Source organism: Ochlerotatus camptorhynchus, unplaced genomic scaffold (genome assembly GCF_037179485.1).
Source record: "Ochlerotatus camptorhynchus isolate MF236.1 unplaced genomic scaffold, CSIRO-AGI_Acam_v1.1 ptg000302l, whole genome shotgun sequence".
Lineage (NCBI taxonomy): Eukaryota > Metazoa > Arthropoda > Insecta > Diptera > Culicidae > Ochlerotatus > Ochlerotatus camptorhynchus.
Genome location: NW_027040790.1, coordinates 740,343 through 758,477, shown reverse-complemented (window position 1 = coordinate 758,477; position 18,135 = coordinate 740,343). Strand labels below are relative to the sequence as shown.

The window sequence follows — 18,135 nt, the reverse complement described above, 5'->3', positions numbered from 1 at the left end:
ATAAAGTCCCCGTTCTGAAAATACTCATATTGCAAGGTATTTGTAAATTTATTTTACACTGATGCCTTACACCTTGGATTCCAAAATGGTGGCAGACATTGATATTCGACTACTACACGTTGTCCCCGTTCGGATAGTACCCATATTGTAGGGTGTTTGCCAGTTTTTTTTTCCAAAATCTTTCCATTTATTAAAAAGCGTGATAAAAGTTCAAGTTTCCATTTAATCGTTTTGGTGTCTTCGGTGCTCTTATTTCTTATCCTACAAGCAATAAGTGCTCCAAAGACACCAAAACGATTCGTACGAAACATGCACTTTTATAGCACTTTTTGCATTGTTTAAAGCAGTCTAGTTTCAGATGCAATCAGCAATATTTTCAACCTCTACTTATGGTGAAAACTTCTGGAAACCTGGTAACTTTTATTTGATATTCTGTTTTGTTTTTCGAATGAGAATAATGGAAAGTATATTTAAAAGCAGTCAATATTATACAATTTTACCGGGCAGATATAAATTCCTTGATACTTATATCTACTCATAAATTTGCAAATTATTGACAGATTGGTTATTATAGGTAGAAATATTTTTTTTTATTTCTAACAACGGTTTGAAAAATGCTGATGCCACATGTCTGAATTTATTTAATTAGAAAAAGGCTAAGGATGGTTAACTACCCCATTTCCGGCCTATTAAGCAAAACCCGCACTTAGTATTTCTTAATCTAGCGCAGTTTATCAACAAACGGAATGTTATTATTACTGATGGCTTCCAAATTAATTTACCTTTCCGTACGTACCATAAGATCATATAAAGAGAAACCAATCGTTGAGATATTTTCAAAAGTCTAACACTGCTTCTTGACGCCAAACTCGGCCTACAGATTCTAAACTCGGCCTAATGCATTGAAACGCCATTGAAACACCAATGAATTCACTTCGGCCTATCGGATGATGATAAAAATTGATTCGGTTGGAGCGCTTCTTTTGTTTTTGGGAATAATGGGTGCAAACCTTCATATCACTCGTTCTCCTTGACTTCATTCCATAGCTTATTAACTAAAGTATCGTACCAAACGCATAATTCACTTGTTAACTCTGAAATTATGGATTTATTTGAAATTTTCTGCTCGATAGGCCCAAAATGGGCGATTAGGCCGAAGTAGTTCTCTGCCCTATAATACATTAATTAATGTAAAAGATTCAAATTAACGTCCAATATTTGCAGCAAGCTGCTAGGCAATTTTAAATCTTTGAGAAATTCTTCCACCGCTCGAAGGTGCTGAATTGATATTTTTGCATACTAGAAAATCACTTTAATCTCGTTTTGCGTAAATATGGAACTCCCAAACACACTAACACAAATACACTTACTCTGTTTACGTGAATATACGGGAGATTTCATCAACATTTTTAGTGGACATGACGTGTAATGCAGGTCAAAGTTATTACCGTCACGTAACATTTGAGATTTTCTAAATACAGATCAATTATGTCATATTTCACGTAAATCGGAAGTGAAGATTTTTTAGAGTGTAGGATTTGATAATATCGGATTCCAAAAAAAGCGGTTCAACCTCTACACGTCATCCCCGTTCCGGAAATACCCTTATTTAATGGTATTTGACAGATTTTTCTAAAACATATACGGCGAACATCTGTTTCCAAAACGGTCTCCAGCATCGATTTTCAGCCTCTACACGTCACCCCTGTTCCGAAAATACTCACATTGCACAGATTCAAGATAAAGTATATTCAGAAAGTTTGAATGCACACTAGCGCCACGTAGTGATAGAGTTCTGAGCTAATACGACCACCATCCGGAAGACCATGGTCATCTGAACAACTTAGCTGAAGACAGCATCCATCTATATGGTCAGGATTTCGAGACATTGTTTATACAGGAAGTTTGCATGCACACTTGAACCGCGTAGTGATCTATTATGAACACCATCCGAAAAGACTTGGTCATCATAGCTGAAGACAGTAACATTTTATGTGGCCGGGATTTTGAGATACTGCTTTTATAGGAAGTTCATAAGCACAGTGTAGTGTGAGAGTTATGAACTAGTATGACCGCTTATCCGAAAGGACCAGGTGATCAGAACAACTTTGCTCAAGACGGCAACTTTCTGTATGGTCATGATCACGAGATATTGTATGTTGGCCCAAATGTCATATTTTATAGCGCCCGTCATAAGTAAAATGAAAGTGTAGCGCCTCTAGCGACGTAGTTCCCAATTAAACCTAATAGCACAAGCTCTAACAAGGTCTAAGCCAGTTCAACAACTTTATCGAAGACAGTACAGTTGTATATTGAAATTAATTAGATAATTAATTAGTGAAAATCCCATAAGCTGTGGGTATTCTTATTTGCGGCTCCTTATTCACGCTCCCTTTTAACCGGGAGTACGGATTCCTGATTGTAATTTCCACATTCTTTTAATGAAAGCAGTTTTGCAAGACTTTCCTGCAAATTAAAAACCAGCATAGATTTCTGATTTCAGTTGAATACATGAGCGCGAAATAAGGTGCACTGTTGAGCGGATCAAAAACATCGCTCGAATCAGTGCGCGGAATGATATGCACCGTCTCAACATTTTGTTAGGCAATTTTTTTTTTAAATTTTGCTATTGATTTTTACAAATCTTATATTTTTTATTAAAATACGGTAAACCATCTATCAAATGATACATATGACGGTAACGTTTCTCTTCTTAACTCTCGCGTTAAAAATGTGGAATAAGCTACCTCCACGGTAATTGCACAATAATTCAGAAGGTCGTATTGATATCTTGCGTAAAATAATTAATGAAAAATTGTCGTTTTAAGCTTTCTTAACCACTATACCATTTTTTTATTGTTTCATTGTATATACTATATGCATACTTAGATGCATATTGAAAGATACCATTAATCAATGTGTTTGGCATAATAAAATGCAAAACAGCTAGGTACATTTTCTCACTGCACACTGAATAACGTCAAAACTATCACTACACGTTCAAAGTAAAACAGCCAATTTTGCTAAGCCTTTTTTGATTAAATTTCAATCGCTTAAACTTTCTTGACAAAATGGACACACTATGAAATAAATTTCGTGTAGGCTATCCTCCCAGATAATTATCAAAATGGCTTTAGATCACTAAAATTCCATACACACCGATTTTTTTAATTCCACTCTAAGTTGCTTGAATTTGTTGAGCAATCGTGTAATAAATAATTCGTGACAAACTTGAAAACAAATCTTAACGAAAACTGCCCTGTATGAGCTGGATTGATGCTAATAAATTTTAAATTTAAAGTAAGAACTAACATAGATCAAGTCATGTTGAAAAGTATGGTGATACTACAATTAAAACTTCATTTTCATCATTTGATCGTCTGATCCTGTAGATCCACGTTCAGCGATACGAAAATTTCCTGAACGTCGTTGAGCTAATTTTCGTAATAACAATACATCATGATTACACATGTCGAACTAGGATGCTCGATATTTATGCTAATGATAACGCGATCAAGGGTCATTTACTTACAATCACTTCCTGTTGCCAGCTCAACCCGGAATGGGGAAGCCTTTGGTCCCACCGTGTTGCGTGTTCCGTTCCCCGCTGTGTGTATGTCCGAAGTGAATCGTTTCCTGGATGCGTACAAATGAATGTAAATTTATCCCGCACTAATCACATGGTATTTATCAATCTTCCTGTCACAAGCACAGGTTTCGCACGGCAGTAGCAGTTAGCCGATCAGAAAAGAAGGAAGTACCAGTACGCTCTGGTGGGCAAATTTTTATTTCTTCTTGCCACAATAATTGAATGCCTTCACATGGATTGCTTAACGATCTTGTCACTTTTCTTCGTGTCGCAATTTTCGCGCGTTTCTCTTTCGCAACCTCTCACTCTGTTGGGTGTCTTTTCTTAGCTTCCCTTTTCCTTACTGGACTTGCCCTTTCTTCCCTCTTCAACAGTGCTGTATCCTATTCCGTACAGACACTGTCAGGTCACGAGATATCATTTTCAAGGTTAGACACTTTTGCTTTCTTTCACTGTGGCTTCACTCATTAAATTGATTTCACTCTCTCTTTCACTTTGGATAACTCTTCTGGCAGGTTTGACACATGAAAACACACCGCCACAAGTCCCACGATCAATTTCTTTCTCTTTCACTGTCACGATCTGGGAGGTAACCTTTCGTCAACGAATGAAATTGAAAGTGACCAGCACAATGTAATCTCTCAAGCGTGATCCGCCAAAGATTTCTGGGCGATATCCGGAGTTGCCCTTTAGGTGTTGCACTCCTTCTTTCTGCGGATTTTGGCACGTGTATGAACCGGATGACTTGCGTAGAACCGCGTGCGTGTCGAGCAACTTCGATCCGATCTACAGAACCGTTGGTGCACAACTGCACGGCAGATAGCCCCTAGAAGATGACTTAAGGATGATATAGCAGTTCTCGACCCGTAGAAGGTGGGGTACACGGCACTTCCTGGAAATAAGATAGGCACGGTAGAGAGAAAGAGAAAACAAAGCCGGTCGTTCCTATAAAGATGTCTTAAACCAGTGCATATAAAAATCAATCGTAGAACGCACAACAACGCGCATCCGAAGCGACAGCAGAACAGTTATGCGATTATAGGGGAATAAATCATGCGCGTGTGCAGATGAGAGAGGCGGCCGCATCGGTGCTGTGGCAGTGTTGCTAGGCCTGAGGTGCCGGCCGCTGATGCAGCGTGAGATCAATGTTTTTCATTGTAATCAATTGTGTATATGTGAACTTTTGAATCACCATAATATGGTATTACAATTCTGGCTTAGCATGAACAGGGGGTTGTTTAGAAGGTACGAAACAAAGTAGATCGTTCGATCAGAATATCGATGGCGCATACGATTCAAAGTTAAAGGGAGGTTTAAGGGGACGTTTAGCAACCCCAAAATATTTTTTTCGGCACGTTTTTATTTTTCTAAAAATATTGGGAATAAAATCAATGTGCAGACTTCTTCAGTGTCTTGTACTAATACTCAAGTCAAGTATTAGTACAAGACACTGAAGAAGTCTGCACATTGTAGACGAAATACGCGTATCTGTCAAGGATAAGCAAATAAGGTAGTGGAATTAAATGGAAATTACTAATCCTTCTCTCTCTAATTATACAGGTATTCCACTAAGACGCCGACATTCATCAGGATGTATATTTTTTTTTATCTCGTCGTGAAAAAAAAATTGGATTTCAGCAAAACAGAAAGGTCATTGTTTTGTGTTTTTTGAGTCCAACCTTGTGCCATGATGACTTACAAAAAATGTTTTTGCAAAATTAGAGAAAAACTTTAATTTTGTTTTTTTTTCAAGATTTTTGAACTGATTGGTTTATCGCTTAAATTATGGATAAACCTATTGATTCCAACTACATCATCTATAGATACCCCTTGATCGGTAATAAGATATGTCATTATGGCTTTTACATCTATTAGCTCGATTGCGATTTTTTCGAGTGAGATACGATAGGTTTTGTCATTCAGAACTGAGGACAGCAAAATTCTATCTAGTCGTACTGTCAAGTTAAAGCATGCAATAAGATGTCAAATTGCACACTAGCGTGGTGAGTGAATTCTGAACTGAGCTGTCCATCATCCAATGGGTCTTATTCATCAGATAAAGAAGGCTACCTCTTACCTAGTAGAAGTCGTTAGTTAAATCAATAAGAAGTGAAATGATATACTAGCAATAGGAAGCTAAAAAGTATACTGGTGCACGCTATGTCTGAAGGCACTTTTTTTTTGCAACATTCATGTACCTCAGTTTTTTCTTCACAGGATGTTAGTATTGATTCTAACTATCAACTCTGTGATGGTTTGAAAATATTTCTTCTTGGATTTTTTGAGAAAAGGTGTTTTGAAGTTTACAACGCCGATAACGAAGGCGTATATTGGACTTTTGACGATACAAAACTATTGCGAATTGAACAAATGCAGTTAAATCAGGTTCAAAAGTTGATTGAATTAATCCAAATGGCATTAACAAGTTCTCTTTGACTCTCAAGCAAGATGCGTATTGATTACGTCGACTTTGCGCAAAATCAATTAATATTTGTTGCTAGAACAACTTATTCTTTAATTTCTCTTCCCTCATAAGAGTAAAAGAGAAATAAATGAGCAGGACAATGCAAGACAGCCACGTAATCATAGTGAGCATTGATTTTCTGCCTGTTTAGAGTGTTTTTGAATCTCTCGAAGAAAATAGAGAGTTCGATTGTTGTGCTTAGAAAAAAACGATTCTGTAAAAAAGAAAATCACGCCACTTAAGTAGCAACGTTTGTTGAAAGATTTTTATCAGAGTTCAATAAAGGAATTATTAGGTATCTGAAATGTTTGTTTCCCGTACTCAGCTGGTGACGAAGGTGGAATTTACAACCCTGAGGGATAGAAAATTAGTTTGGATTTTTGGAACCCATGACGAAGTTGTTTGAAAATCGGTTAACATATAATGTCGATAATACAGAAATGAAACTCACATGATGTTAGCTGCTCTTGCTCAGTGAGTTTAGGTAGCTTTTATCTTTAATAACTACAGAATTGCTAGAGCTTCATTGCAGTTCCCATTTTTTGTCTCAGGAAACTTTCAGGAAGCGACTTTCTAGGAAATTCTGCGAACTGTAGGGAACTGTAGTGAATTTTAGGAAAGTTAAAGGCGTTCCTCGAAAGAATCAGATAAGTTTAGCAACATTCAGAGAAGTTCATTGATCTCAGTTCAGGAAAATTCTTCAAACTTTAAATATGTGCTTCGATCTTCAGAGAAGCTCTATAAACATCAGGAAAATTCTGCCAACTTCAGGCACGTTTTGTGAGCTTCAGCGGAGTTCAATGTCCTTCTGATAAGTTCTACGACTCACGAGACTCAGAGACGTTCTGAGAACTTAAAAAAAATCTAAGAACATCAGAAAAAAAGAAGAATTTCATCGAAGTTCAACGAAATCAAGGAAAAACCAAATGAATTTGAATGTATTTAACTTCTATAAGCTGTCTCATCGGGTTGTTGGTGGAACAACTCCCACTCCATGTCTTAGAAAACAGGTATGATAGAGAGAATTTGTTGCGATATCTCTTTATCTTTTACACTTCCTTTATGAAATGTGATCAACGGCATGAGCAGTCCATCAAAGAGATGTAAATATGTAAGGCTCAGTGAATTTGTTATCTCTTTCGTTCTCCCGCTGTTTAAACGGTTGTGACGTCAAACTAACTTCATCCATCTAATCAGCCGGAGAACGACAGAGACGAAAAATTTACTGGGCCTCACCTGTTTACGCTCCTTGATTTGCCATATGGGAATTTGGTTCCAAACATCAACAAACCATCGTTCAGTTATGCGAGGTAGGCGATGATTGTTCGTATTTGACAGGGTGGAAGGGCGTAAAAATGAGAGTTCACCACCTACGAAATATCCTGAGTACGGCTCACGTATGTTACATTGCCGTTTAATAGTTTAAACAAATTGATCAGTTTATGAAAATTGAGCTTCACAAATATCCAGAAAAAGATGTTAACAAGACGTTCAAACCATGTTGACTGTCGAATTGTGCGAGTGTGTAGATATTTATAAGAAAAAAGAACCACATAAAAAAAAACAAATTCATAAAAATGTGTAAATCATGCTTGAAATCATTTCTGACGCAGAAGAACCTGGGGAACGTCAGGTGTGTAGTGAAAACCGGAAACTTCAGAATCGCTTCGAGTTGGCAGATGAAAGTAAGGATCACTTTGTTGCCAAAAGCATTAGAGAGTTAGCAAGCAAAAAACTAGCCGTGCACACTTAATCTAGCTCGGTAAAATCTCCAACAGCCGATTACCTCGGCATTTGCTTTTGCTGATGTATCTGCAAAATATCTGTTTGTTAGCTGATATCTCAGCAAAATGATATTTGTTAGCTGAGTCTCGGCAATTGTTTTACTGAATCTCAGCAAAATAAATTGCAGAACTACTCGGCTGTTGGAATCTCGGCGAAATTTTTTAAGTGTTTGGTTAGTTTTTCAAACGTCGCTGGAAGACCAGAAGACGGCAATAAGTTTCTTTCACGTGAAAAACTTTTCCAAAGACAGCAACCTTCAAGATGCTAAGTTAAACAAATAAGTGTGCCACCTGGAAGACGAATTCTAAACTCAACTGCTCACTTTCCAATAGGCCTTATGCATCTGAACAGCTTTGATGAAGACCACAACCCAGTGATGTCATGGTAAATTTGGAAGTGGTTACTCATTTAGAACTACCTTTTGCGCCCTTGTAGGAAATAAAGTTAATTTCTTTTTCACCCCGGAGGGTCACCAGTTCTAACCACCAACCATCACTGAACATTTCACTTAAAATCGTGAAGGTAAGGTTACTCACTGAGTGAGTGAGATTTTCCTCAAAAACATGCTCGAATATGACGTAAATCGAGGAAAAAAAATCTCAGTCGATAAAAGTAACTCAATAACTGAGTCGAATTCAATTCACAATTGCATTACATTCCATAGTGCCACTAGGCACTGTATGGATACCTGTTTAACAAATTCAAAGTGAGCGCCGTTTAAACACAATTTTAGCTATTCAACGGGGTTCTACAGTATTCAATGGAGAAAAAAACTACTCGTTTACTAAGTAACTCCTTTTTGTGTGCAAATTTTGAGTCAAATTCGACTCAATTTTGAGTCAATCTTATTGGAAATGTACTAGATTACTCATAGACTGAAAATAAGTACATTTTACTTTTTTTCAAACAAATTTTTGAGGAAAATTTTAATCACTTTTCACTTTTTGGACAGAAATCCTACTCAATTTTGAGTTAGTCTCATCGGCCGCGTACGGCGCTAACGATGTGACAACCATCACATCCGCAAACGATCTGAAGTAAAACGTACGCTCTTTTATAACCTCGCTACCGGTCGTATCTCTCTGTTCACTCGATTGTCATAGCAAGCGAACGCATGATGGTTTGATTGCAGCCTGAAAGTTTGATCATCTTTCAATAGCTTACTAATGATAAATAACTTTATATTTTAAACAAAATTAATCTTATATTAATTTTGAGTCAAACGGTGTGAAAGAAAATTTAGATCCATCAACAAATTGCCAAGTTATAAGCGTTTAAAACCTAACACTATTTCGTTAAATAATTTTTTGAATTGCTCCCCAGTATAGTCCACAAACACATAGTCCTACCACCGACAAACTGACATGACGCTTAATTCTGACTTATGCCCCAAAATCGTAAACGGCCGATTTAAATGTGCAGTGATCCGAACTGTTACAGGATTTATTTATCAAGATAAAAATAATTTGTCCAGAATAGATCAGTCACGAACCAATTCATAGCTTTTGCATGTGGGTTAACGGCTTAACTAAATATTTCCCGCGAACACGGAGCGAGATGCCAGTAGTGTACTTTGGTCAGAATTTTTATTGTTTTTGCATGTCGATTTGTCGGTGGTCCTACGTCAAAAAACTTTAATCTTCATACACAATATTCAAATATGATCTATTTTTTATATAATTTATCAGCAAACTTCCACTGTGTGTGACTTATAACAAATATACGTTGAATCCACGGGATCGTATACCTCATTTAATTTACCAGAGCATAATTACCGAAAAATTAGATGAAATATACGGTCCCGCGGATACTATACTATTCTAGCGTTGCTGAAAATTCGTGGTTCCTGGTTCACTATGGCGGCTGTTTTAATAGTGGGATTTTTTTTTATTTATCGGCTGGATTTGGGCCGAAGGTTCGCAAAGGAGCTCGTCTGCCTAGTGGCAAACGTTTTTGTTTACTGAGCAGAAGACCGTGGGTTCAATCCCAAGCTCCTTCGCGTTATATGATTACTAGGACTAGGCATGGAAAATCATTTGCATTCGTTTTGTGCATTCATTTGCATTCATTTGCCCTAGCTTTTTTTATCGATAGAATTCCGCAAAGTGGTGTATGGAGCTTTTGTAGGTTTTGTTATTAGCTACAAGGCTCCAAGGCTCAAATCCGTATTTTACATTCACTGAAAAACAGTAGCGAGTTCTGCCCACTCTTATTCGTGATGCATGGGAGATACAGATTTGAGTTCTTCACAGGGGTTGTAGCTAATGGCAAAACCTACAAAAGCTCTATGCATCATTTTGCGGAGTGCTGTTGATGAGGGGCGTTAGAGGCGAGTGAGCGTGGATGGGTTCATGAGGTGAATGCAAGTGATTTTCCATGCCTGGTTAGGACATCAATTCAGCTTTTCGTTTACCAAAACGAACCCTGCTGCAAACCCAACCCTATTACCCAATATCCCAGTGATTCCTCGTGGAAGTGCAGAGGTGTACACGGCTTCCATCAAAGCGAGTGTCACGTCAACGCATTCCTACCCCTTCCTTTCTTGACCTGTGTTCGGGCGCGGCCGGCGCTGATATTGCCTAGTTTGAGATCACCAGTTTTTACACATTGAGGATGATTGCTAGTCCCAAGCATCGTCTATTGGTTCTCTGTGTAATTACAGCTGGTCTGGCAATAACAGAGTAGCAACCGTGGGTGGTCAATCATGCTCATGCTCATGCTGGATTTAAGTTGAAGGTTCGCACAATGCTTTGAAGTTTACCCACAGGTATAGCTTATGACCATATGAACGAAAAAAATAAATAAAAGAAAATTGGGATGGCCAAAATTTCCGGGAAAGCCGAAAATGAAGTTTGTGGGTTTTTCCGGGCATCACGCACTTTTAAAATGGAGGAAAATTAAAAAGAAAAGTAGTATATTCCGAGTGATGAAATTATGTTTAACTTTTTTATTCTTGTTTATAACAAAATTATCTTTCACTGGTGAAAATTTCAAAGTGGTGTCTCTTACCGTTTTTGAGTTACGAACAAACAAGTAACTATAAGTTTTCCAGATTTTTTCAGATTATATCTTATATAGATATCTGAGATAATTCCCTTCTTATTTTATTGTAATACATTTGTTCTAAGATGAGTTATGAGTTTTCAAAATACGTGACATAAGGGATAATCCAAAACTTATAAGTTCCTCGTACGTATTTGAGGCAAAGACCATCGCAGAGAATATTCTCCAATTAAAGATTCAGCTGAAATATGCGATCCGAATAAAGTTTCACAAAGTTATTTTCTTTGGCATATTACTTTCGTCCGTTTCAAAATTAGCTTTAGTTTTTGCTTTCACAGTATACGTAACGAAAATGTTTTTTTTTCATAGAAGATTTTAGTAACGGGATGTGCTAATACGTCAAAAAACCAAAACAAAGTAACTGGTGCGACATCTACAAGCGGTAACGGTTAGTTGCCTTACCATCAAGATAATAGGAGGCTGAGTGGGTCCAAAGAACAGAACCGTGTTCTCCAATGCAGGTTGGTTTAAAAGCATTTTATTATTTACGTGAAAACGGATAATTTTAGACACACACACACACACACTTAGAAATAATTAATTTTACACGTGACAGAATTCATCCTTGACATAAATGATCAGACGTAAACAAATATGGCATTTAAAATTAAGTACTCCGAGACTGAAAAGTTCGTTACTCGACGAAAAGTACGTTTAATTGAGTTGAATTGCGCGTCTCTTATGACTCAATTTTATGTCAAAACTGACGCTCGTATCTGTCAGTCTCAGATAACCTAAATTTACATTATTTTTCTAAGTGTAAAAAGTGTCTTTGGAGTTCTTAGTGTTTAAAACACTCATTACAAACATTACAACTACGTCCAGAACAATGCATTAGTGAAATGTTCAAGTTCGCGATAGGACTGGATGCGGATCCCTTTCAGATGGAAGCAACTTACCGGATTCCGGAGTAGGAAGCTCTTTTCATCAAGTTCATTTCAGAAGAAGCGATGGTGCAAATATTGACGTTTAACTTTGAAGAGATAGAGATACGTATGTAAGTGGGTAGATCACCTTTTCGTGGTACGATACGGGATGTAAGATCTACCATCAATTCCTAGTCCTGACTTCTTCAAACTAGGGGAACAGGATTTTTCAGTAATCAAAGGAACACATCTTAGTCCCTGTTGCTTTTTATATCTTGTTGATAGTGATAAGTCCTCGGGTTGCCTGGACCGAGGATGATCTTGAAACAAGGAAAAAATGAGTTAATTAGTCTTCACCTATGCGATTCCTAATCTTCTTATCGTTGTTCCCTAGTTTGAAGTGATTAAGACTAGGGTTCTGATGCATGGTCATTATCGGTGTCATAGCTTGTTTTTGTTGTTAAGGAATTCAATTTTGACTGACAAAAGGGCACGCCTTTGGAGAGTTTTCCAACTCCGAAGGGTATAAATAGCGGGACCTTTCAATTTGAATCGGTTCCTTGTGATGAAGGCAAGAATGAAAACTGTATCAAAACCGAATACTTCATCATTTCTCAATAGTGATGGAGATAGTGTTATGCCATGACAGCCTTCAAATGGGAGAAATACCCAGAGAATTTAGGTCTCGACATTTAAATAGGTGTGCGAGGAGTATACATGGATTTGAAAAAGGAGATTCCCTTTTCGTTTTATTTCCTCAATCGGAAGAGCAGTTCCATAAGAAAAGTTATCACTGTTCAAAGTACATATCGATATTAGCTTCTACCAAAAACAACTTATGATATTACATGTTATATTTCTCTCTTTGAGAAGATTCTGTGAACATCGATAATTTCAAAAAAAAAAAAAATTCACAAAATACTTTCGATTGCTCGGTACTGTATTTGGGCTCGTCTAGTTTGGGCTTTGAGGCATTCTTTGAGCTTACGTTATTGTATATATCAGTATATACAACCCAGTAATTTCAATGTAATTACTCACGTCAGTTCAAGCCCTTGTAATCGTCATGTTTATACCAATAAATCACTTGAATAAGGGGAGATATGATTTAATGATTTATTTTTTATTTTTTTTTAAACATCGGAATACCATCCACTATCAAACAGTCATGCAGTCTGTATTACACAATGAAAAATATTATTGCAAACATCGAACCCGTCTGCCAATCATCTGAGCAATCTGGAAACCCTGAACCGCATGGGTCAGCGTGGTCAGCGTTGCGCTTAAAAAAAGCCATAAAGAATCCGATTCTTCCAGCAATGATGGCGCTCTTCGCATGAGTAGAAGTATGGTGTGTCCCATAGTGGATCCTCACTACATCCTCACAAGGTTTTCGCCCTTCGGCTTTATGCGTTCGCATATCTTGCTTAAATGCAAAATGTAAAAAAAATACACAAACCGAGAACCGGTACTTGCCATTTTGGGATGAACCCATCTTCATCGGTAAGCCTTTCACGCATCAGGTTGAACTTGCTTCCTCACTCACGGCACAAACAACAATACGGACAGGGTGGAGGCATAGCAACACGGTCAACGCCGAGAAGAACCACTGCCTAATTTAAATTTATTGCCGTACAACTTTTACCGTAAGTCGATTTTTTTCATTAAATTCATCAACGCGGTTGCCGTCGTCGCTGAGGCCGGGTTAGCTGTCATCTTTTAAAATGCCCGCTTCGAACAAGAAATATTTTGCTTTACATATGTGCATATACTACTACATGTACTTTAGGTGGTTTCCATTTCCCACCGCAATTCAGCGATTCCAACCGGGTGTGCACTGATGGAGTGATTCCGAGTTTTGGAGACGAAGCATTTTATTTTATTTTTATGTGAACAAACATTCATTTCGAAGTGTATTGAAATTTAATTGAAGCTTGATATTTACTTAATACATCGGAGAAGTTGTAATGTAATGCGGTGCGACAGATATTGATAGTAGACCAAATCTTTCTCATTCATCTTCAAGATGGATGTTTAAGGTATACTTTGGAGCAATAAGATCACTGGAAAAACGCATACGTTTTCAGAAGATTAGAAAATATTTTCTAAAAGGGAACTGATCAAATCGGGTCAATAAATCATAGCACGATATCGGCTCACCTAATTCAAATTAAATAAAACTGTTGAAAACATCAATAACAAAAAAGTATTTTTTAAGATTTTTAAACTTCATGTTTGAAAACTAATCAAGAACGCAAAATTTTCTGCTATTGAATACAATGGATACTTAAAAGTTACCACCATCGTAGAATATCAACTTTAAATAAAAAAATTGAATTATTTTTTTCATATCGATTTTCTTTCATGAGCAAAACTCTAAAACGGTTAAAGAAACCATTCTGAAAATTTCACCAGTGAATGATACAAAAATCAATCATTACACAAAAAATTGTTTTCCTACAACGTTAAATTTTAGTAAAAAAATGTTTTCATGTTATATTTTTTATGGAATGCTGATTTTGTTATCATTTCACTAATAAATTTTCTATCTACGATGCTTGGTACATGAGTTATGAATTTTCAAAGAACCACCTGGGGAATCCGGTCGGTGATGACCGAAAACACCGGGGAAATCCGGAAACACTAGCCGGGGAAAAAACACTCCCTATTTTTTATTTTTTGTTCGTTCATGGGTAAGTGTACCAGTATTTGGCCCAAGTGATTCTCTAATTGGTCCTATATAAAATTTCATATTTTTTCATTCTTTTCAAAATTTATTTCGATACAAGGTTACACAGCAAAAATTTATTTTGATATCACATCAAAATAGGTGCACTTCAGTCGTGTCGAAAATATGGTGTAATATTACTTGCCAAAAAGACAAAATTATCATTAATACAGTGTATGAACTGACATTATGCTGATTTTACTGCATTTGTTTATTTTTGAGGCCATAAAAAATAAATGAGATTTCCGTCATGATTGAAGTGCATCCTGTTGGATGTATTATTAAAATTTAGTTTTTGCTGTGCGGAACATAAATTTTGCCATATACCTACGCAAACAAAACCATATAAAACTTTTTCAAATTTGACTTAAGTTCTACGGTCAGAACTAGAGACATTGTTCCAAAACTGGCACCATGTAACCCCAAACTCTATCTGTGGTCAAAATTTCATTACTTTCTGAGACCCTCGGACAAAACCGATAAAAATAAAAATCCCAGTAATCGAAATAAATTATTATGTATTGCGTAAAGTAGTTTACCGGTATTTCCGGAACTGGCAGTATTATTGCTATAAAATCAAATTTTGCAACGTTTCTATATAATAATTCCGAAGTTTTCGGAGGAGTCTGCGAGCTCCTGTTATCGTTTCAATCGAAATTTCAGAAAAGTCCAAACATTCTCAGGGTAGTCCAGAGAAGCTCTGGAAAATGGCGGGATCTTCTGGAGTGATATATGAGCATCTGAAAAATAGCAGGAACTCTATGGCCTTTGCCTTATTTTAAATATCTGACTGTAGCTAATAACAGTCACGTTTCAAGTTACCCAGTCTACTGATGCGATTTTATTCTCGTTTAAATTAATTACGTCTTTTGCGTATTCCTCTGTAATTATGTGAAGAGTTTCGTTAATATCGCTCCCCGATTCTTATTTGTGAACGAAGATAGTGAAATAAGAATAGCGGAATATAATAGTTATTAGGGGTTTAACTTATCTGGATCAACTCTAATTGGTGAAAGTATTTTACGTCTCAGGTATCGATAGCCGACACATTTAATTGATAACATTTCGTATTTTTAAGTTTATTATTTGTTATTAGTGTGATACCAATTGCGTGTACACGCAGTTGTACATTCTTATATGACAATTATGGGCACTCTTGAAACGGGGTGCATGGATCTGATATGGGCGGTGCGCACTCATCTTAAAAATCAGTGAGTAACCAGCTCTAAATTTACCATGACTACACTGACCGAGTCCAGTGGAGAATAATTATCAGATTCAGCGTAAATTAAACTGGTTACATCCGTGAAACATACCAAAAATTGGCAATCGTCGAAGTTATTTAAGGCTCAAGGTTAGTTGATAACGCATTAAAAAAAAGGTTCAACGAAAATCACTTGGCATTCATTTTATCGAGACTTCTGAGCTGTTAAAAAAATATTTTTCCAATCCTTTGCTCTTCATTCACAGCTCATTAGCATATTTTCTGACATCGAAGTGCTGATAATGGCGATGGGCCACTTTTAAGGTATTATGCAAACCGGTGCTAAAGTAGGTAAACTGCAACTCCCAATTTACACAGATACCAAAAGTAAACATTTTTATTACACCACACCTCCAGCTGAACGCACCGCATCAAGATTATGCATACTCCCTCGCAATCACGCATGTGACGATGGCAATGGTTACACGTAAGATAAGCTTACCATGACGACCGACGACGGAAGATAACTGTTTGTTTGCTGGTTGTGAGTTGTTCTCACTTTCGTTTTCACTTTCGGCAAGCAAACCGGTTTTTGAGGTTTTGTTGTTTTTTTGATAATTCGTCGTGAGCCAGTTGAATTTGGACATCGCAACCGGTCGAGGGAAGAACGCCTAAATGCGCAAAGAGTGGTGGACAACGGGAATGCCGCTGGCGCTGGCTGATGAGTAGTGGGTGTATGTTTTCATTGTATCTGCTTAAGTATTGAACATTTCATGACATAGACATTGTTTTTCTTTCATCTGCATCGAATTTCAATGCAAACAATGAAACGGTGAATAAAAGGGGGTTGTTGACGTGAGGATTACAAATCTAAAATCTGCTTGAAAATACAGGAATCCTCTGAATAGTGTGGTCGACGGTACAACCCACTGAAATTTCTTGGTTGTTCTCCATCCAATTGAGCCCATTTTTTGTATGTGATGTAACTTGTCACGTACAGAAAATCAGCTCAATTAGTTGAGCCGAGAAATTACGATGGATGGATGGCACCACCCAACGCTATTCGGGGGATACCTGTATTTTTTTTATTTCGCAGTAAAAACGGAACAGAACTAGTTTTCAATGTGACATTTCATAATGTATTTTTCTACATATATTTTGGACAAATAGCACAGAAGTTTTGATTTTTTTTGCTAGTTTTTCAGGATTTATTGTAACGTTTAAAAATTTCCACAATTGTTGACCATCCCTCCGTCCTAAAGTGTCCACGTGGTATATGGATAGCTTCTGTCCAATATTCCAAAAGTTTTACATGAGCTTGTTTTAAAAAAAATATAAAAAAATATCAAGACAATTTTGGAATATTTTTACTCAAAACTACAAAAAAATGAAACAAAAATTCCGTGTATATTTTTTTCAGAAACACTTTTTTGTTCCCTACAACTTTGCCAAACACGTCATTTCGATCAGTTTTTTTTTTTGTTTTTGGCCTGGAGCTCCTCTATAAAGGATGAACGCAAAATTATGACATTAAACACATAAATCTGTACCGTAACATTGATAGTTTTTTTAAGTATATTCTAAATATTTTTGACCTAGGACTACGTCTTTGATTTCTATATGGGGGTACACTTTGTGAAAACCGAAAATGTAACATGTAACAAATTAAGAAAGATTTTGAGCGTTAATAACTCAGCTGCCCCTGGTCCAATTTCAATAATTTTATCACCAATCGATCAGAAATATGGCTACGCATCCGAATGATGATGATTTTCAACAAGAAACTATTGAGAAACTGGTAAATGTCCAGCATTGTCCAGAAGCGTCGAATTAACTAACAAATCCACCAATTACCTACAGGCATATGCTGCTTCCCCAGCACAGTCGTCAGAGAGTAGTAAGTAGACGAAACAAGTCGAAGTGGCATTCGCCTCCGATCCTCGGGAGCGTGCGAATAGAGAGGATGGAATTGCGTAATATTTTGAACAGTCATCGCCATATTCAGAACCACACGCTCCCAACGACCACACAAAACTTGTCTCCAGAGTTGTAATCTTGTAACCAAACTTGGAAACAGGGGATACACTCAAAAAATATATCACATATGTAATACATGATATCTAAAATACTGTTTATCAAAAATTTCTGAATGATTTCTTTTGACTTATTTTGACCATAATATGCATCCAAAGCGTTCCATCCACTTTTCCAAATTTCTTACTCACTATCAATGGAACAGCGCCATCAATGAGAAAAAATAGCCTTGACTTAATGGTGAAAACTATTTTGTAGTTCTTTAAAAATTCTACTTTAACTCTTTTCTTAAATGAACTTAGTGGCCCTGAAAAGAGCCGTTTTGTTACTTGATTGATAATGATGCGTAGACGACATCCATGACTGTCTGCTCTTGGCGTGTTCATTAACGGCAGCACGGAT

The 18,135-nt window shown here is 36.9% G+C and overlaps 1 protein-coding gene across 1 annotated transcript in view; it reads right to left on the bottom strand.

The window, feature by feature from the left end:
• Positions 1 to 18,135, bottom strand: part of LOC135707034 (mucin-2-like) — a 284,849-nt gene that overhangs the window by 206,007 nt on the left and 60,707 nt on the right. Inside the window, exon 2 of the mRNA XM_065228756.1 lies at positions 3,533 to 4,481. The gene's annotated coding sequence lies outside the window, so the exon portion shown is untranslated. The remainder of the gene's footprint in view (positions 1 to 3,532; positions 4,482 to 18,135) is intronic.